The following is a 23,151-nucleotide window of genomic DNA, read 5'->3' on the forward strand; positions in this document are numbered from 1 at the left end:
TGTCAGCACTGACAAGTAAGCTATAATACGTGAGTGATAATAAGTGATTGCAAACAGTTGAGAAATAAAAGGCATAATGTAACAGTACGCAGTGCTTTATGCGGTGTGGCCAGTGAAAAATTGTCATTAAAAATGTCATTACTGTAAATTACAAGGAAAGTTTGGGTTTGCCCAAAAAACAGCAAAAGTCAGGTTTTCCTATATTGTATGATTATTTTTGTCCCTTACTGTATAAAGGGCCACACCCGGCACACCATTATTGTTTGATGACTTGATCTTGATATATCAGAATCACATATACATTAAGAAAAGTTTTCGAGGTTACTTGCCAGTATACAGTACTTTGTAGTTTGTTAGACACAAAGCCTAGTTGGTGAGTACTTTTCTCTCTAAATAGAGGCACTAGAAAGTAATATAAATACCTGCAACTTGAAGCTTTAACATTCCATGCTTTGTCCTTTGTTAATTAATATAAAAAAATAATGACTATACCACAGTGCTTATAGTTGTATTGCATGTTTGAAATGATAAAATGCCTAATTAAACTAGACTGAAATGCATTTTAACTTCTATATTTATAGTTGGAGGAGAACTTTCACTCTGCAGAAGCATCATCTGTCAAAGACAGTATATTTGAGGAGGTTTTTAAAATGATATTGCCAAATTCTTCTGTAGTCCTGTGTGGCTGTCATTAAAAACACATCAAGTTGTAGATGAATCCAGGAAATAGCAGATAGTCTCAACTTAGTAATGCACAATTTCTTTTGTGGATTCAAATAATTGCCAGTGATATTCATCAGTGAAATGAATCTTGTCTTCAGCCTGCAGGTTCACCAGAGGCTCAGGTTAATTGGCAATCTGCTGTGAATGTAATTAGGTGTCACATATATTAAACATGCTCGCTTTTAGGGATAAATTGTGGGGCGTTAGGCCAAAGACATACTGACTGTAGGGCTGAAAAGTCCTCGGACTTCTGTACATCCAGAGCCCTTTGATTCCATTGATAGATAATAGTGCGAAGTCTTACAGAACCATTACCCTAACTATCAATACTGCCTCCAGCAGACTCTCTTAATCCAACCGTGTCTGCATCACTGCTGCTGTACACTCTATGGCTTAGGTTGTGTTACATATTCATCTTGTCTTTGTCTCAGCAAACAAATCCATTTCTCTGGGCAAAAATAGGTATGCTAAATACATTTTGTAGAAAGTAATAGGCTACTTAATTAAATATGTTTTTGTATATGAAATTATATTTAGTTTTAACCTTCATATTTTAACATATATTTCAAAATGTATGTCAGGGGCAAGAAATACATTTCTAATTTTACAACCCACATGGCAAAAAAGTATATTGTTGTCCAAAATATAAATGTTTGTAATATATGTATGAAAAAGTTCATTTTTGCAGTTTACATTTTTAACACTTTTTTTAAACCCGTTATGTTTACAGGTTTGCAACATACAATGTTTTTCTTTCAAACTGCAATGCTACATTTAAAATATATATATTTTTAAAATATATTTCAAAATATACAAAAAATGGCCAAAAGTATAGTGGTGAAAATACATTTTTGTAAACATAATAGCAAATATATTTTTTGGAATATATTATATTGAAATATATTTAAAATTATATTAGAAAATATATGGGTTTAAGACACACAGTTTTGCTACAAATGTATTTAATTAGTAACTAACATTTGAGATTAACACTCAACTCACTTTGAATATTTGAACTTCATGAGCATTAATGAACTGATTTTTTGCATATGAACGTATTGTGCATTGAGTCAGATGTTTGTACCAAAACAGTATAACAATAATTTACCTAGAATCAATTCCATTTGCATGCATTGTACTGATTCATTAAAGGAATTATGCAAATCAGATTACACCCACAAAATTACTGTTGATCACTGTTTCCATTTGTTCTTACACATGGAAATTTTCTAATTAAGTTTCCAAAGAAAATTCAAAAACCTGCCTTGCCACAATTACTACCGCTGCTTATTATTGAAAGATGTACACTTGCATGCAAATAATAAAACAAAAGAGATGACCATGTCAGAAAAATAATAGAATAAATTGTATGTAAATGTAATGTCCGTGTGAAGTCCGATATTAAATGTGTTCATATTTTGTCACACCACAGAAACATTTGTTATTAACCCAACCAAATATTAAATAAATTAATAATAATAAATAGTAAAAAAAATAAATTATCAACATCTTGGAAAAACAGGCAGGATTCTTAAATGCTGTTGCCGTGTCCACTGTCTGGACTGAAAAATCGGTGTTTCATTTGTTTCGTTCAAGGTCTCGCCTCCAAATATCAACCACAATAGCTGACCGCTCTCTCCTCTAAGGTGCACTTGTAGCAACACCGGGATGCAAAGATATCTTTGCATATATATATATATATATATATATATATATATATATATATATATATATATATATATATATATATATATATATATATATATATATACACTCACCGGCCACTTTATTAGGTACACCTGTCCAACTGCGCATTAATGCAAATTTCTAATCAGCCAATCACATGGCAGCAACTCAATGCATTTAGGCATGTAGACATGGTCAAGACGATCTGCTGAAGTTCAAACCGAGCGTCAGAATGGGGAAGAAATGTGTTTTAAGTAGAGAATGGCCAGACTGGTTTGAGCTGATAGAAAGGCAACAGTAACTCAAATAACCACTTGTTACAACCGGGGTATGCAGAAGAGCATCTCTGAACACACAACACGCCGAACCTTGAGGCGGATGGGCTAAAGCAGTAGAAGAACACACCGGGTGCCACTCCTGACAGCTAAGAACAGGAAACTGAGGCTAAAATTTGCACAGGCTCACCAAAATTGGACAGTAGAAGTTGGAAAAACGTTGCCTGGTCTGATGAGTCTTGATTTCTGCTGCGACATTCAGATGGTAGAGTCAGAATTTGGCGTCAACAACATGAAAGCATGGATCCATCCTGCCTTGTATCAATGGTTCAGGCCGGTGGTGGTGGTGTAATGGTGTGGGGGATATTTTCTTGGCACACTTTGGGCCCATTAGTACCAATTGAGCATTGACCATGTTCATCCCTTTATGACCACAGTGTACCCATCCTCTGATGGATACTTCCAGCAGGAGAACGTGCCATGTCATAAAGCCCAAATCATCTCTGGTTTCTTGAACATGACAATGAGTTCACTGTACTAAAATGGCCTCCACAGTCACCAGATCTCAACCCAATGGAGCATCTTTGGGATGTGGTGGAATGGGAGCTTCGTGCCCTGGATGTGCAGCCGACAAATCTGCAGACACTGCGTAATGTTATAAGGTACAAATCCCAAAGTAAACTATGACGCAAGTTATTGTTTCCAATGTAAATCTATTTTCTTGGACTACAGCAAACACATGGATTATAGGCAACAGTTTACTTCCCTTGGATTGGTGATGTAGTGAAGACCGACATTATCATAATTCCCACTTCGGACTCAGTCTGTAAGTTAACTCCTGTTAGAAATGAATTGTGAGCGAATCTTTCAAACATGGTAAGAAGCATCATTTCCGGCTGACGTCAGAGGTATTCAGACCAATCACAATGTACAGATTAGCTGGCAAATCATGGTTGACCTGCCCAACTGCAATACTGCATAAACTAATGGTGGGAGTTTAGTATGAGGTAGTACAGGGGTTCAGGAAACATGTTTAAAAACAGTCATTATGTTTGATATTCCATTTGGTTTCAGGTGGTCTACTTCATTCAAATACAATCCTACTGTCCAGTCCAGTTGCTGTCATTGAATCTGCTGTGGGGAAATAAGCTGTGTAAAAATTCAATTCACGATTTTGAGAACTGACTAATAGAGATTTTTGGGGCTAAAAACAGAACTGCTGATAAAGTTCATGTATTCCAGTGGGCACACGCTCTGCTCCGAGCATGCAAGCACCATTTTCCATTGGCCCTTCATTTAGCTGAGTACAGCAATTAGGATAATGACACTATAGCAAATTACGACACTATAACAGATAGTAGGAACGTGAGCACCATCTAGTCCATGCAGGAGTAAGTTTAAAATCACTGATCCAAGGAAACTGAATCATATGTTCGTGCCATAAGATGAAGTGCTGTTGTTAAAAACGTTCAGTCGTAAACCTGATGTTCCCCATCCAAACTAGACATCTGCTCATAAATACTAAAAACCTCCGCGTGTGGACTGCGGCGCGGCTAACTCTAAGAGTGACATGACTGATCGCACCGACCTTTCTCAAAATATAAAATTCCCTTCTTTAGGAGTGAATGCATGACATTGCATAAAGTACACTTTATGATATATGGGTGCGCATGATGTAGGGCGCATGCATTTCCATTTAATTGAAGCTTTATGGATCTGCATGCTCAGGATGTCTCATTTTAACAGCTCAGTCTGCATGTGTGAAACTTGCCTGCCATCTGTCAATGACAACTGTCAAGTATTTACAGTGAGTTTGGCCCAGTGCTTTGGGATGTTTCCAGATGAAAGGACTTCTTAATTTACACGAGATATGCTGAATGAACATTTCCAGGCACGCTCAAAAGGTTATTCATGTTTCTATGTGAGGTGAAGATTGCAGATGCGGGTTGACTAATTTGCTGTAGTTATGCAGCTGTTTGCCAGTAACTTACTGTAGATTTAAATGTATGTTACTTACTGACAACAGTCTGTTCAAAGTTAAATGAACATTAAACATGAAAAAGTCTTTATCTTTACAGAATAAAACTAAAATAACAGACTCATGCAATGCATTCTGAGAAACAGAAATCCCCATCAACATTTGATTTTCATCAACATCAGATTTTGTTTCTCAGAATGCTTTGCATGAGGCTGTTATTTTAGTTTTATTCCGTAAATAGAAGAAGAATTTTTCATGTTTAATGTTTATTTAACCTTGAACAAACTGTTGCCAATAAATAACATCAATTTACAGCTACAGTAAGTTACTGGAAAACAGCTTTCAGTGATACTGTCTTTTCTACAGAAATGTTTTATAGTAATACTGTATGCTTACACGTTCTGTTGAAATGAGGACAGTAACACATGTTTAGTCTTTTAATAAGTGAACATCTCAGTGGGGACACGTTCACTCTAAAAAAATGCACTAAAATTGGTTCACTGGCTAGTAATCAAAGGGGAACCATTTAAAGTGCCATATAGCACCTATGGAGCACCTGTGTAGCGCCTGTGCCATATTGTGCTAGGTAGAACCAAATGTGGTGCTATATTGGTACTATAATGAATGGTAGGATACCATTCATCCCACCACCAGGTGGCACCCTCTCCACCAACAGACTATGGACACTCACTTACTTCTTCTGCCCTCACTTCCTTTTCTGTGTGTATTTAACCTTGCCATTTGCTCATTTACATAGCTAAGTTTTGCCAGCTTACCACTGTCCTGTCCAGGGACAGGTGCACTAACACCTGATTGCATCAGTAACTTGACAACTCTACCTTGTACGGTCATAATTCATAATTAAGATCTCTCTAAGATATCATACCCCAGAATTACATTGCTTGCCCACCCCAAAAGTTATGCACAATATTATATTACACATTATTTTTTAGTGGACAAAAATGAGTAAAACAAGTAGACTGTAATTTAATATGTATTGTCAGATGACAGCTGTGCTTGAATACAAACTGGACAAATGCAGGCCATGTGATTATATACATCTTAGTGAAGCAATGATGCTCTTTTATTTACTTAATACAACAGGATCCATGAATAAAAAAATATGAATGAATAAAACCATCACAATAAATGAATACCATATGAAACAAAACTTTATTCAAATGTATTTTTCTAACAAACTATCACATATTTACTGCCATCTCAACACAGCTGTGACAATTCTGCAGCTTTATTTTCACGAATCAGCTGAGCATGAAGTGCGTGAAGTCAGGGTGCTGAGGAACAGCCCTGTGTATCGAAATCACCCGATTGGCTGGTGTCCGATCAATATGACGGTTGATTTGCTTTCCTGTGGCATTATGGGATAGCTGGGATAGAGAAGTGTCGATCGATGCTTGCTTCAGAATCTGGGCGGACTCAGTAGGGCATCCGGGGATTTCTCGCCTACTCATTTAATGAATACTGAGGATTCGGACATACTACTCTGTTCACCTACTGTTTCCCCTATATTGTAGGTAAGTAGGCGGTTTCGGACGAAACTTTAGTACACGTGCCTCTGATTCAGGCGAGAGATAGTCCAAAATGCCGGTAATTCTCGCCTACCATTTTATGGATAATGAGGTTTCAGACATCCTATTCGTTCACCTACTACTTTATGTCTACTATATAGTATGGCAGTATGCGGTTTCGGATTCAGCCATAGTTTCATGTTCTTGTACCTGTTCCATGTTATGACCCTTTTGCCTGTTTATTGGATGTCTGCCTTTTGTATTGTTTGCCTGGATTTTGTTGATAAACTTCTGCACTTGCTTCTACCACAGTCTCTCCACGTTACAGATGCTATATCACCCCGTATGGTTCGTCATAGGTGCTTTATATGTGCTAAAATGGTTCTATATGATTACAAGCTTTTAGTGCTATTTAGCAATTTAGTAAATTCAAGTGTTGAATTTACTTTAAAAAATTGGAGGAAAGTTGTTTCCGTAAAAAATAAGTAATGTGAACTAAAATCAGAGTACAGTTAACTTAAAAATTCTAGTTTAGTAAACTTTATCTTAAAGCTGCAGTAGGCAACTCTGGAGGATTGTGATGATTTCAAATGTTTACAATTTTCGGAAGTTTGTAAGTAAATGTTCTCCCACCATCATGCTGCGTTCAATCCAACACACCCGTGAACTTCAGGCAGATGCACGTAATATTGTAACGCGCGCGCGGGGGGGGGGGTCTGTGGCGCGTGCAGGAACTGTGATTGACAGGCAGATTTTACACTGCCCTGCACTGATTGGACCTAATGAACCGGCCTGCACTGATTGGACCAGATTGACCGGGAGTGGTGGATTTTTGCAAACCAAATAACAGGCTCTAGGTGGAGGTAAAAGCGTAGATTTTTTCTTAAACAGTCTAATTTATGTTGTTTTATTGGAGAATAGTGTCAGTTTCAGTAAATATGATCAAAAATATCTTACTGAACGCAGCTTTAAGTTGATTTTTCTTGAAATAAGTTGTAATTTCAATTGCTCTGTCCAACATCTCAACTGAAATTTTAATTCATTTAAATTACTTTTAGTGTTATAAATGGTATTAATCACTGACTGGCTGTAAGTCAGTCATTGAATAAACTTGATTCTCCACATATACACATAAAAAAAATGTTTTTGACATGAATTGGCAGTACTGTGGACTACAATAAAATCTGCTGAACAGGGTTCATGTAGGTAAACGCCGATCACCTAGACCGTGACTTCACCAAATTCTCATTAACAACAAAACAACATAAATAATATTAAACTTTTATGACATTTTATAACAAATATTTAGGTAGTTAAAAATCTCAGTTCTCAGTTCTTATTCAGTAAAAAAGCTTAAATAATCAAAATATTCAGGCACAAGGGATTATGGGTCCTTACACCATGTGCAGATCATTTTAAGTAAATTTCACTTGTTGAATGTTTTAGTTTAATGAATTTTACATGCTTACATTTTTTTAGTTGATTTAACTTTTAAGTATATTTAAAAAAAAATATCTGTATTAACAGAGAATAAACAATAGGGAATGTTTTTGAATTTAATGTAGCTCTTTTCCATGCAACATCTTCATAATGGCCATACCTTTAAAGCTACTAAAAAGAAAAAAAAAAAAAAACTATTTCAGCACCATTATTATTCAGATTTTGATTCATAAATGGCTAAAATTTGGTTTCCTAGAATAATTGGAGAATATTAGCACGTCTGATGGTAAAATGTATGAATCATAAGTGTGCTTTAATGGTGCTTTACTTCTTCTTAAACTTGTATAAAAAAATGCCATGTAATGTTTTTTTAAACTTTCCACAGAAAAAATAACACCATATAAGAGTAAAACAAGATGTGTAAATAATTTTAACGATTTGTTGAGTTTTGTTGATTTTTCCAAGTAAAATCAATAACATTGGAAACACAATACATTTACTTTATAATACTAGAAAACAAATCTATGCCGGAATGTCTCCTCAAGAGAACAATCAGTGTTTCATGTACTGAAACTTTAAATACTTTTAGCTACATTACAGCCTTAAATTACAACTTTGAAGCATGACTCACGTTAGGAGAGAGAGAGCTGACATTAGCAGAGAAAATGAGAGTGCCTATTTGTGTCTGGAGTAAACCTTTACAACCCACACAGAAAAGCTTTTAAAGAAGGAAAAGAATTAGACCATCAGCCCCAAGGTCTTTGTAAAGTGTTTTGAAATGTCAATAAATTACATAATAAAATGACATACTTACATTAGTGTAGTCTTAATGACAGTTTGTGTACTTCCAAACTTTTCTACATCAACTTACTGAAAGGATTCATGCATGTAAGATCATCAATGTTGTCTGCTTTGAATAACATTGAACATAAAGGTCTTTTTCATAAAGACCTGAAAGCTTTTTAGAGTTTCAGCCTACAGTTGTTTCTATAAGACATTTTATGTTATCTTAAAATCAAGATCTTGTCAGTAAGGGTCTTGATTAATAGAGGCCAATATATATTTTTCAATGTGGGGAAGTTGTCACAAATGCTATACATCTCAGTATCTATAAGGTCATTCTTGTCACTTTACAGAAATTTTTGCTATTTTGATGTGTTACATTACTTTATTCTGGCGTCAGGCGCTACAGTCAGCGCAGTCACAGACGTCATCAGCGTCGGAGCATGCTCACAAGCTCTTTGCTGTTGCTGCATTTTGCTATCTGAGGAATTAAAACGAGTAGGAAACGCTCACAACATTTTTCAAACCCTACTATGGTAACGTGCAGTTAACCTCCTCTGTGTAGAACATGTATGGTTTAAAATGTGACCGTCTCAACGTTTTAGTAGAGATTTCTAGATTTATCTTGGTACAACCCCAAAGTTCGCCAGAGTTCACAGGGGCACGGAATCACACATGAACATATTTGAGGTAAAATTTCATGCAAAAATCCGTTCCTCTAATAATCTTATCTAAACATATTTTTATCATTATTGAACATTAAACTCAATCAAGTGTCTATAGCGTATGTAATTTTCTTTTATATACTTTATGGATTTAAAATTACATTAATTTTATAGGATAATAGTTGTTGTGACACAATTAAACAAGTAATTAAACAAAACTTAAATAAACAAAACATGCCGTTTCAGATGTAAATATGATGCTGATATGTAATTATTCCGATTAAATAGTATTTGATATGAAAGTTAGTCAACACTTTTATTTTGGAGGTTTTTGCATAAAGGCAGGGGTGCTTAAATTGTTAGTAATGTAAGTGCCATGGAAAAGACTGAAAGATCTATAATTTTTCGTTTGATGTCTGCGTATGCACACATTTCTTTGAGCTGTCCACACTGTTCCCCCTTAAAAAAATTGATGCATGCATATTTTATGATAAATTTGATGAACTGCACAGCTAAAACAAAGAGTACATGAGTATAACAATCTTATCATATTTAGTGTGTGATAATAATTGGAAAATGAAAAAGAATTTAACAGCCCAAAGACAGCGCAACAGTGCTCACTTTATCAATTGTGTATGCATTCATTTTATCAAGAAGATTTGTTATGTGTTACATCACTCATTTTCCTCCAATCATATCACAGCTTCCCATTTAAAGGTCAGCCTTTGCCGCATTTGCATTCACTTTCAGTCTTGGCAGATGCTAAAGCAAGCATCCACTTGCTCAGATATGAATTTATTCATGCTTCTCGGCGAGGTTTGCATCTTCACAAACCAACATATGCAAGTTCTTATTTTGTGCATTCATTCAGTAAAAAAAAAATATATATATATATATATATATATATATATATATATATATATATATATATATATATATATATATGCTGGTGGAGTGTTTTGAAAGTATTTTTAAAATTACTTTCTCTATTGAGTAGCAGTGTGCAGTGATAAAGTGCTGCTTTACAGCTGAGCAAACTGAGGTAATAATGCTGCTTTCCTAACATATTAAAGTCTAATTTTAAGCACAGAGAAGTCTGATTCAGTTTATTAATTTGTTTGCTTTTTATGTGCTAAATTCTTTCCGTTTTATTTCTCATTATCTTTTGTTGTTGAATATTTAGTTAAGGGCTGCTTTTAATCAAATAGTTTTTGTTTCAGTTGGTTTGTGTGGTTAAGGTTTACTGTTAGGTAAGCAGGTGCCTCGCAAGCTGCAGTGTTTTTTTAAGGATATTCTGTTTGGCCAGATATTTTGCACAAGCAGTGCTGACCCTTTCACAAGTAGTATGTGTGCATTAACACAGAGTTATAAAATAAATGGTGCTTTTGTATCATTCATGCATTTATTTCTTATAGAAATCTTTTCTGCTTCCTGATGTCCTGTTTTTGTTAGTGTGAGTTTATTTAATTAAATTATCTCTAAGCTTCTTGTCCTTGCCATCGTCTTTCCAGCAGAGTTAGATGACTCCCAACAAGAATCCGTTGTTGAATATTTTACACAACGTGCCACAGGACATCATTCTCATTAATTAACGTTTCATTCATACAGTATTTTGATTCGAGTCTTTCTGGTAGAGGTACTTTCTCCCCTTTCATTTTCTCCATAAAGATTAAAAAATCCCCAGTAAAGATTTTTCTAAGTGATAAATGACAGTAAACTAACCAGGCCTCCAATGAATCACAACTTTACAAGCACAGATGTGAAGATGAGAATCCACAATAAAATGAGAATAAGAATCCACAATAAAATGTAAGTACTTGTATTTGTATAGAGCCACCGATCGGCCCAGCAAAGGAATCCATTAGGCTGAAGGTATCCGCACGTTCTGACTTTCTTGACGCTATAGACCTTTCTCACAGTAACCGGAAATACGTAATCGTCGTGTAAGCGGAGTTCCTGTCAAGCGTCAACACACTAGAAAAACATAAACCCGGGCAAGTTTAAAATGGATCAAAGAGTCTACAAAACTTCGTTAACGGATTTGCCAAATATTACATTTGCTGATGTGACACGACTAATGGAGGAAAACTTTTTCCATGAAGAATTTGTCCATAAATTTCTAGGTAAGTAGAGAGCGAGTCTAACTGTTACTGAACTGTTAACTAAAACGACACATTATAAGTCTCACCGGATAGCCTGAATCCACTTCTGTATAACTTCACCCTCAACAGGGAATTTATGGAACAGATACGGCTTTTTACATTGCCTTGACTGCGGAGGAAGTAGATTTCCGCGACGATTGCGTATTTCCGGTCATAAATACGGAAGTTGTGAGAAAGGTCTATAGATGAGTATGACACTCCTCATTAAACTAATCTTTATGAAGTAGGGGCGTCACAATTCTCTGAATCCTCGATTCAGTTACATTTTCGAAATATATCGGCTGATATGAGCATGTCACAGATATATCTGTATCGGCATATAAGCCGCAGATAGAGTATGCAGCCGATATGAATGTTTCTAACAGAACACATTAAATGCTTTTGAAAGATGTAAGTACTTGTTTGTCCAGCAGAGTGCACTCTATTGGTTGCTAAAGGTGACCCAGGCCACTCACTGTAATGACACTAGCCAATCCCCCACCCCCTTCACTTCAGTCAGTCTATCAGTTCAGGTGGTGGCAGTCACGCTGTGTCTTCACTACATTTTTACACATGGTATTAAGACGCACTTTGTTCGATTGTATTATACTGTAAGTGGACAAGAGAGACCCATTCCCGTTTACATTTGGTGTTTCTTTTGTCCACTTGAGTTGTTAAATCCAAGCGGGAGAAATGACGCCAGGTGGAGAAAGGACACGTTTTAAACTGGTGCGCAGTCTGTGGGAGTACAGCTGCTTGTGTTGTTACTGAACATGCTCATTTCAAAGCAATTGGTTTAACTCTTTCACCGCCATTGACGAGATATCTCGTCAATTAAGTGAAAACGTTTCCCCGCCAATGACGAGATTTTCCGTCTTTCCGCAATACCGCTATTATCCACCAGGTTCCGCAACTTAAACCCGGAAGTATTGCCCTATGGCAAGCGGCTGCATGTCCGTGTCTGTTTTAAAGATCGCTCTGAATGGGATCTCTATGAAAAGTCCGTCACAAAAATGGAATTATCTCTGCTTTTTGCTCAAAATGTGGTGTTTTTGCAGAAACCTACACATATTCAAAAGCTGATTACAAAAGAACCATTAAAGGTATGATGAAACGTTTTTTTTGTGAAAGCAGAGGGTCTGTTCTTTCATTTGGTATATTCTATGTTTATATATTTAAAGAAGAACATTTTCTGGAAGGCATTAAACTGGTAAAAATCATGAAAAGCGCTGGCGCTGGCTGGCAACTTTTTTTTTTAAACGCTGGCGGTGAAAGAGTTAATAAGCTCGCGCAACTTTACACCCTCGCTAAATAAAAGAAGCGGAAAGCAGAAGCTTTAGGTTTATAAAAGTTTTAAAGTCCCGACAGAACACTGGGTTCGTGATATAAAAATGTTGTGCAGTACATTAAACATTAGCCTGCATCAGTATGTTGTCAGTCAAGCTTTGTCTTCTTAACGGTAAGTTGCTAACCAAACTGTGACACAAAGCATTGATTCTTAATATATTGTGCTTATTACAACATAAGAGTGCTTAGATGCAAAAGCCGCTAAACACCACCTCCGTCAAAAATTAGATAATGATATTGACCAAATTCCCTCGGCGTGTATTATTTCAAATACTTAAATCTGCTTAATCCCAGCCTCAGGTCATTCAGAAATACCTGTTTGTTACCAGAATCAGTTGAATGCCACAGTAATTTTTTTAATTCCCTAAGTGCACATGCAGATCACAGGTTTTACCAGTTTAAGTAGGTTTACTAAATATATTAGGATATTGGCAGTAGGGTTGTGCATTGACACAGACCTCAAAATTCGATTTAATTACGATTCACCAGGTAACGATTTAATTCCATTCGATTCTATGATGCATTGCGATGCATCAGAATTCTACTGTACACAACAAGGCAAATTTTTCATCAGTCATGAGGCAATACAAGCAGTCACTCACACTTTTGTAACGGGCACCCAGCAATAAAATTATTCATGCCAACACACAGTAACCACTTATTACTGAACATTTTTCAAGGAGTTAAGTCAAGTGCAACTATTCTCAACAAAAACGGAAGCTTAGCAGCTTTAAGACAATGACAATTATATACCTGAGATGAGAATTTTAGACACTGCGTAAGTCTAGTTTTTCCATTAACTTCGTAGAATCCGAAATTTGCCCATATGTCCGCTTTCCATGGAAAAGGGTGCGTTTTTATTGACCCGTCTATCGCGGTCATCTCTCTCCGCCTCAGCCATCTTGATTGTTGTAGTTGCCCCCGGAAGTAATTGAGGCCAAAAAATAAACAGTGACATAATCGATGATGGCACTTTGCTGCATCGATGCTGCATCGTGCATGTGCGCATTGCGATGCATCACCTAATAGATTATTGTTGACATCCCTAATTGGCAGAATTTTTGAGCATTTTACTTTTATTACAGTGAAGAGTGACAGTTTAAGAAGTGGAGATTTGCATGCGCTGCATTGATTTTGCGTGAAAGATTTGTTATAGGTCTAATGTGTAGATTTTAAGCGGCATCGTTGAGCGGGTTATGTAGATAAAAAAGGCTCATTCTAAGGTAATAAAAACAATACAGTTCATTATGTAAGGTCTTTATACACCACTGATAATATAATTATGATATTGCATTTCTGTCAATAGATCCTTCTAAACGTTACACAATGCACCATTAAATATCAGTGAAATTACAAAAGTGACATCTGTGAAAACAAAACATTTCAAATTCTGACGAATAACCTTTTCATTGCCATTAAAGTGAAATTACTAAAATATGCTTATTTACAAGAAAACATGTCAGACTGTAGAGGGTTTTGCATCTGAGCTCTTCTTTTATGAAATGGCCACACATTAAATAAATTTATGAATAAACAGAAAGTATTAAGTTTTCAGAGAGTTTTCTGATGTGAGGATAAAGAGTATTTTAAGACCGAAGCCTTCACTTTTTACACTCCTCATGTTCATGTTTATGTTTATTACGATACTGAGATTCATATTATTTAGCTGACGTAATAGACAAATAAATACATAATTATCAAATATTGATTTGAGCAAAAACTATTTGATTGGATTATATATAAGCTAATAGGCGTGTTAAGAGATTACATGAGCACATCTCGTACGAAACACAGGCTGCAGCGTTTTTACATCATTACTGTCATTTTGATAAATATTGGTAATAATGTATTATTGTAATTAACCTAAATATGGAACAATATCAAATTATGGGTTGTTAAATGCGGTTTTGGGTAAATCCCTTACGCTCTTAAGACATTTGGGTTATTTTCAACTCAGCATTGGGTCAAAAAGGGACAAGCCCAGCCATTGGGATAAATTAAGCAAGATTTTTTTATTTCACCCACCAATGGGTTAAAACAACTCTGCATTCCGGGTTCAAACAACCCAGCATAGATTAAATTACAACCCAAGAGGCTGGGCTTGTCCCTTTTTGACTGAGAATTTTTTTAGAGTGTACAGTAAATAAAAAATTTAGGAAAATGCAAGTTCATTATATTTTCACGTTTATTCTACAGCATCAAACCACTTTTAATAAAGTTTCTTTTTGTAAAGTTTATACATGTTTTTGAAAGGGCGGTTGCTAAAAAGTTGCTATGGTAAGTGGGACTACATAAATTGTCAGAGACTTTTTAAGGTGACATAGAATGATTGAATTGAATGGAGTATTTATCCTTGTTCTGTGATGTGACATGTAGACAAAATTTAGATTTTTTGTTTGGGTCTGTAATGCCTTAGAAGCTTCCTAAAACCCTCTCTCAGATAGCTCTATTAGAGTGGGGGATTTTAAACAAGTGGTTTTGCACCTATTTGGCTCCCCCTACTGGCTTAACTTGCAATCTCATTACTGATTGGCTGACTTTGCTGCCACTCAAAAAATGTAGCCAATTATTTTAAAGTGGAGGGGCAGTTAGATGCCTGTGATGTCATAAGCATCAGTTTTTCAGACTTCTGAAAAACTGGCTGACATTTCTAAAAGAAGAATTTCTATGAGACTGAGATGTTTAGCATGTTTAGCACTTTTTGTATGTTTGTGAATGTGGGTAGACTACTATTATTCAACAAAGAATAGTAACTTACTGTAAATTTAAATTTATGTTATTTACTGACAACAGTTTGTTCAAAGTTAAATGAACATTAATCATTAACAAGTCTTTGTCTTACAGAATAAAAATATAAAATAAAAGCCTCATGCAAAGCATTCTGGGAACCAAAAATCCTCATCAACCTTTTTCTGGGTTTTTCCTTCAGATTTTGTTTCCCAGAATGCTTTGCTTGAGGCTGTTATTTAAGTTTTATTCTGTAAAGATACAGACTTGCTAATGTTTAATTTTCATTTAACTTTGAACAAACTGTTGCAGGTAATTAACATAAATTTAAATCTACAGTAAATTACTGGCATCCAGCTGCCAGTAATACCGTAAATTCTATGGAATCTTTTTACAGTGAAGGTAAAAATTGTTTTTCATTCTCTTTCCCCTTTAACGTCACCACAACAATTTCTCGATACATTTTTTTTAACAACATGCACACACTGTTGGCATTAAATCATGCGTTCCTTGGAGACTGTCCTCCAAAAATAGCAACCTAATAGTTAATTTGTGCAAGCACCATATTACGACATCAAGGTACGTGTAAGCGATTAGCGACTAGCTTTTTTGCCTTATACGTCAAGATTAGATGCATTTCATTTTCTGTAAATTTGCATAAAATGTTTGGTTTTAAAGATATTTTGGAGAATCTAACCCCACACTTAACTCTAAACACAACCAGTTCTCAACCATATAAAACACAACACACAAGTACAGTCACCTGTATTTTATTGCATAAATTCAACAATATAAATGTATTACAGGCAATTCACGTTGCAAACCTTGTGAACTGAAGCCATAGGATCAATTTATATGAAGAAATCCATAACCATGCACAGTCAGATTTCATTCAAATATAAACCAGAACATTACAGCATGACGCAGTCTGTCACGACAGCCAATAGTGCTTTACATTCTTAGCTAACTTTATGATGCAATCTGTCACAAGACACATGACAGCCAATGCTATTTTACAATCAAAGATGACGTATCATCGCTTCTGCCAGCAGTTTTTGAAAGAGTGTACACCGGATCTGATATTTTCAGCAGATTGTCACCAGTTTTCTTCATATAAATTGTTTGACCTCAGTGCGCTTGGAATATTTTTTTTATGCAGTATTTGTATATGCTGTCATATTATAAATAAATTGCTATTTTATTTGCCCCAAATGCCTAAATAGTTTAATGTGTAATATAAATACAAATTATACCCCAATATATTAAGTTTCACCTGCTGCCGGTAGAGGCGCATATGTCTTGAAAATGTTTTTTTTTTTTTCTGGGTCTGTCTCACACGCTCAGGTCTTACGCTGAAAGTGAGGGGATTGGACAGAAATGCTTTGAACAGGACACATAAAATGGATGAGGAAAAATCCATTAACTTCTGCTGAAATATTAAGTGGATATATCTATATGTTTTCCCTCTCGTTTCCATGTTTATTTTATAAAAATCCCTATGAAAGATTTACCTAGTATTGGTTTGTGTTGAAGTAAAAGACATGATGGAATCTGTTCAGGCGTTTCTCATAAACCTGCCCTCTTTTTGTCTTTGTTTTCACACTGTACTGTATGTCTGCTCTTTGGCAAACTAGAAAACTTGATAAAAAGTGTAATCAGAAATCATTAAAATTTGTTTCAATATGGACAGTCCTAAACACATATACTAAACACACATAAACACTCAAAATAGTCACACATACAGTACACATGTTTAGAGTTTGCATTGTAATGTAAGTGACATTTACGTAAACATTTGTGGTCCAGATAGAGTTTATTTTGTGGATTGACTGATGTCTAGATACTGATGTACACACAATAAACATGCATAATGAATAACAGCATTGAGAGTGAATCATACAGATTGCTCAGACTGAAAGTGATGCTGACAGAGATTGGGTCATGCGGGATGTCAGAGTTATTTCATTCTTCAATCAGCATTAGGGCTCTTGTGATTATTTTTACACATCTTCATGTATGAGATATGCAATCCATTTCATTCAAGTACACTTTGCTCTAGTTTCTAGTACAATGCACATAAGGATGCACTCGGTTCTAATAAGATATGTGTGTATAGAACAGAGTCGCTTCCAAGTTTACAGAAAATAAAAAGGCTGTAACATCCAAAATTAAAGTCAAAATTGGAGAGATTCAGAGAAAATTAGTTTGCTGTATGAATTGAACCTGTTCTGTATTTTTGGAGTAAAAGTAAATTTTTTTAGAGAAGAACATCTACTTGATTTTATCTACTGGTGAAAAGTGGGCACTCCAAACAAGAATGGAGTAAGAGGTAAATGTTAACGGCTGAAAGTTAATACAGAGGCTTTTTCACCTAGACTCAGAGATTACGCCTCCAGAGCATCTCCTCTTCTTCTACTGGTAATGCTTTCTTTTCAAATCTGTCATTATTTTTTACTTTTTATTCATCGCTGTAACGTTTAACCTTCACAGCATTAAGGGATACAGAAGCAATTTTGTAGAGGCTAGCCATAGCGAACTAGCTTTAAAGGTGTAAAACTTCACTCTCTAAAGCGCCTAAAACTCATAAACTCCAGTTGTTATTTCCTCACAGCAGTTTCTAAGACCGTCTTTATTATTAACATCCTTTTCTTGTGCCATATTTTGTCAGTTTGCCTTCCATTCTCACTTATGGAGATTAATTTTTTTTTTTAAAGTGGCATTTACTCTAAGGTGTAGGATCTCACAAGCTAACATCAGAGAAGTCTGCGTTATGGCATCTTCTAGTTGCTCACAGGCCCATTTGGATTTTGAGAACGCTTTAGTATTTCAATAGCATGTTAACATGAGGATGATTTTTTTTTTTTTTTTTTTGAGCTTTAACATCAACATCATCTTCAAGTCATATACATTTTTCATTGAACAGTTATTTTATTTTATACATATATTATACTGTTTATTTATTTATTAATACATTTTTTAAGAGTTCTGGAGAGTGTTCTCCTGTATATGCTGTATAGTTGACTGTTTTCATCTGTTATGCACTTTAACGCACCCATTCAGTTAGACTGTAACATTGACATTGCACTTTCAGTTTGTAAACAAAAATTACATGTTGGCACTTTACTGTTAGGCAGTGGATAAGAAGCTTATGCAAGAAATATAATTTCTGTAAAGTGTGTCTAAACTTTTCACTGTTATAGACCATTTCAAAAGATGTAAACAACACTGGTCCAGAAGCACTTCCTGTTTCATTTTGTGACTGTTTTTTTATTTCACACATATATCATTATCTTTAAGATGTTTGTTAAACTTTTTGACTCAGTTCTATATGTTCTGTTGGTTGTATTTTATCCCAACGTTTATCTAGTGTTAAAAAACTGAAACAGGAAGTGCTTCTGGACCAGTGTTGTTTACATCTTTTGAAAAGGTCTATAACAAATACAGAACTATTTGAGATTAACGTAATGTCAATCAGAATCAATACATTCAGCAATGGAACTGATTTCTGTGGCCAAAAATAGGTTTTAAATATATGCTAAATACATTTTGTAGAAAGTTTAAAAGATTAAAAGATTAAATATATTTTTGAATTTGAAAATATATTTAGTTTTAACCTTCATATATAAACATATATAACAAAAGGTATTTCAGGGACAACAAATACATTTCTAATTTTACAACCTATACGGCAAAAAAAATATTTTATATTGTATAAAATATAAAAAGTCTAAGTTTAAAATGTATAGGTGTATTTTTGCAGTTGAAAGTATAACCTTTTTAAACCATATAGGTTAAAAATCTTTACATGTTTGTAATATACAGAGTTTTTCTTCCAATACGATGTCAATACAGTGTTTCCCACAGGATTTTGAGAGACTTGTGGCGGTGATGACGTCACATTCTAATTAGCATATATGTGACGTCATCACGTGTTTGCGTTTGATCGAGTGTTGGCACCTGAAATATGTTTCACTTCTACTCTTTGATCTGTCACATTATATTGGATTTTAACACAACTGATTGCTATTATTTACATATTATCAGTTCTGTTGTCAGACATAAAATGAGCAGACTATGGCCCTATTTGGATGGGATTAGTTTTACGGTTGTAGATGGCGTAATGTAATTTTACCACAGGACGTCTTTAATATTGATGGTCAATTCGGACGGGATTAGAAATCTCAGTTAAACATTCAGAAATGGGAGGGGTAACTCGATTGCGCAGCAGGTCACCTCTCTCGTCGTCATGTGCACGTTGCTTCTTGATATCAACATGACACAGATGAGAAAAACTCGAAACACTGTGTTTAATTTCAGTTTGGGGAGAACGTCAGTTTCAGGAACAGTTCTGTGCCTCTGAGAAGTGAATTTGACTTTTTAAAGTTTGTGTCGTGTTATTCAGGAACTGACTTGCCACTGACTTGTTTTTCGCCTAGAATCCAAGTAAATGCTTAACTTAAGCGCTTTTATATTTGAAAGAAACCCGCAAAATAACAGGAAATTACGAAACGTATGTGCATGTTTACAGCTGGTATATAAATCACCAAACATTTACATTACTGCTTTTGCTCTTCTCATCAATGTCTTGTTACGAGACCCTTTTTATTTAAATGCGAGTTTTATTGTCGCGTATAGCGCAGACAATTGGGTGCAAATTCAGAAATATGATAGAATACACAGTAACTGTTACATAAAGTTACTACAAAACACGTGCGCAGCCATATCGCATTATAGAGAGGGAGAGAACAGGTGTGTGTGTGTGGGAAACACTAATGCTAACCTTTCGTCAAGTCATCGCCGTCTTCTCTGTCAGTAAAATCTGTGACTGTTGACGTTTACGCGAAAAAGGAGGAACGGACATTGAAACACCGCCACCTTTTCACGCTCGTGTGTGTGTGTGAGAGAGAGAGAGAGAGAGAGAGAGAGAGAGAGGCGCGCGCTGCATGCAACATAGAAAGGGAGGGTGCGCTGAGTACTTGCAACAATGAATTAAGACGTTTTTAAACAGTAAAATATAAATGGGGATCATGAAAAATCTATTTGTGGCGGCCAGCGCTGATTCTGTGGCGGTGCGCCACGAGTAAATCAACGTATGGGAAACACTGCAATATAAATGGTTTAAAATATATTTATTTTATATATATTTCAAAATATACAAAAAAATGGCCAAAAATATATTGGTGAGAAAAAAATCTTTTGTTAACATATTTCATAATGTATTTTCAGCAATTTATATATATATATATATATATATATATATATATATATATATATATATTTAAAGGAGCATTTCACCCGTAGAAACATTAATCTTTATTGAAAGTGTGTCATATTTGTAGTTGAAATGTAACATGCATTTAGAATTTGGTGCCTATTTGACCGAGAAAAGGTGTGTTTGTAGTCTCACTCACTCAACAAAGATATTGCACTTCCTTCTTTCAATGATGCAAAATGATGATTTTTACATCATTGAAAGAAGGAAGTGCAACACTGAAATCTGTATTTCTCCTGTCTCAGCGGAAACTGAGGGAATGATGCACGACCATTCAAAAACATGACTGGGGTTCTAACTATACAAAGCTTAATGCAAATGGGTGAAGTGTCCCTTTAATGTATGTATATAGATGTATACAATCTTAACTACAGAGGCTGCCAAATTTCCCATCAAATAATGGTAATCGCGTCACTGCATGTGTGTCCAAAGAAACTGTCTATATAAAGGAATTTTGCCATTTCATGTTATTTTAACTGGAAATGGAATTCACATTTTAATTCAGAAATATTATACAACTTAGGACTATGAATAATTAACTGTATGGCAGTAAATGATTTTGTGTATTATTTTGTGTAAATGTTTGGCTTTGATAAGGCTATAGATACGGTCAGATTGAATATGGTCTTTATGATAGGATATGAATAATGATTAGGAGTTTGAGCTGTATTTATAGCAGTATGAGTTTGTGATGCTGTAGTGTCGGTGTGGCAATGTGGCGGTGAGTGGTCGCTCTTTGCCCGTGGTAAGAGCTGTTCTGTGTGTAGGTGGATTCTCATCCACAGCTCCATCACTGCACAGTATCTTTGTTTTCATCTTCTCTGCTATGAGTTACAAAAGGTTTCCATGGGAACTAAATGGAGATCACAAAAAGGTAGTTAAGAGCAGGCATAGACTGTTATGTGGTGATGGCCAGGGGTTCTGCTATACCATTAATGGAGTTTGTCTGAAAGCCTGAAATAAATGCTGCCTCACATTATTGCTACAGTATGTACATACTGTAATGAACCACAACCACCTGTTGTAAATCACTGACCTGTTGGCTACAATTTCACTCAAACATTGAAAATTATTCTAATTAAAACCAGCATTACGCTCCGAGTGAATAACTGTGAAAGACAGGACTTCTGCTTTGCCCAACATGATCTCACAAAGTTCCGTGGGATAGTCACGGAATTTTTTGCTCATTTTTCCATGGCATTCTCACGGATCTCCGCATATTTCCGTGGCCCTGCCACGGACTTTCTTTTCCGTGGCATTCTCACGGATTGGTAACTTAACTGCTTTTTCCTATTTTCAAACCATTGTCGCTTCGGTTTAGGGTTAGATTTGGTGTTTGCATTAGTTTGTCACTTTAAGTATTGGTTTATACTATTTTTTCTGATATATTCTTTTATATTTTCTAAACTTTAATCAATTGTTGCCTGGCGTTGGGGTTAGAGTTGGGTTTGGGTAGGGATGTCATTTTATGTAAATCTAACCCTAAACCGAAGCGACAATGGTAAGAAAATAGGACAAAACAGTTGAGTTACCAATCCGTGAGAATGCCACAGAAAAGAAAGTCCGTGGCAGGGCCACGGAAATATGCGGAGATCCGTGAGAATGCCACGGAAAAATGAGCAAAAAATTCCGTGACTATGCCACGGAAATTCGTGAGATCAGGTTGGCTTTGCCCCGATTGGCTCATTACCTTGTCAATCTGATCATGTGATAATGTCGCCTCTAAAGCTTCCAGCATGGGTGCATCTTCAGTTCAGCGACTTAACTATCTGCATAACTACCATCGTTGCTTATCTGTCATTCAAATCATGTTGGTTGTCATCACCTAGCCCAATGTTTCCCAAGAGTTTTAGTACTTAAGATAATCTTAAAAACATAGGTGTCCTTATCTGTGTATTTTAAGATGTCATGAATATGAACTGAAATGCATTTAACATACATTACAAAAATGTATACCACTTTAAGTGGTTGTACTCATCTTTCATACTAATATGGGTTCAAATGTATTACAAGTGTTACCTAAATACATTTTAAAAATTACATTTTGGCCTTATTTCATATTAATATACCAAAGAACAAAAAAAATGTAGGCTTGTAGGATGAATTAATAGGTGTGCACGACTTCACGAGGCGCTGCAAGAAACGACTAGTGGATGACGTCAGAGTCACGCGGTACTCTGATGCTGATGGCGCTGCGTAAAGTTGAGGACACTTAAAAAACTAAAAGCAGCTGAACTCGACAGAACTGCCCCACGTATGCCTGCGCCTCGTCCATTAATTGTATATTAGCAGGACAATTTATCTCCTACTTCTCAGCGTGACATACAAAGTGTGGCATGTGAGCGTGTGAACTGACTGAAATCTAAAAAGTCTTTTCCAGCACTCTCTCGCCTGTACTACTGTAACTGACTGGAAAAGTGAAGTTTTGCCAAACTTGCAATCTTAAAGAGGCCGGCGGAGCGCCAATCAGAGCTTCAGAGCTAAAGCGGGGCTACAGATTAGCTGTACATTAAATTAATTATTTTGCACGCAAGTTTTTTTTTAATTTTCATACCGTGTATTCTCCGTTTAAATTCATGCACCCG

The 23,151-nt window shown here is 35.6% G+C and overlaps 1 protein-coding gene across 2 annotated transcripts in view; it reads right to left on the minus strand.

The window, feature by feature from the left end:
- Positions 1-23,151, minus strand: part of frmpd3 (FERM and PDZ domain containing 3) — a 200,600-nt gene that overhangs the window by 168,642 nt on the left and 8,807 nt on the right. The window lies entirely within an intron of this gene.

The sequence above is a fragment of the Paramisgurnus dabryanus genome, chromosome 16 (genome assembly GCF_030506205.2).
Source record: "Paramisgurnus dabryanus chromosome 16, PD_genome_1.1, whole genome shotgun sequence".
NCBI lineage: Eukaryota > Metazoa > Chordata > Actinopteri > Cypriniformes > Cobitidae > Paramisgurnus > Paramisgurnus dabryanus.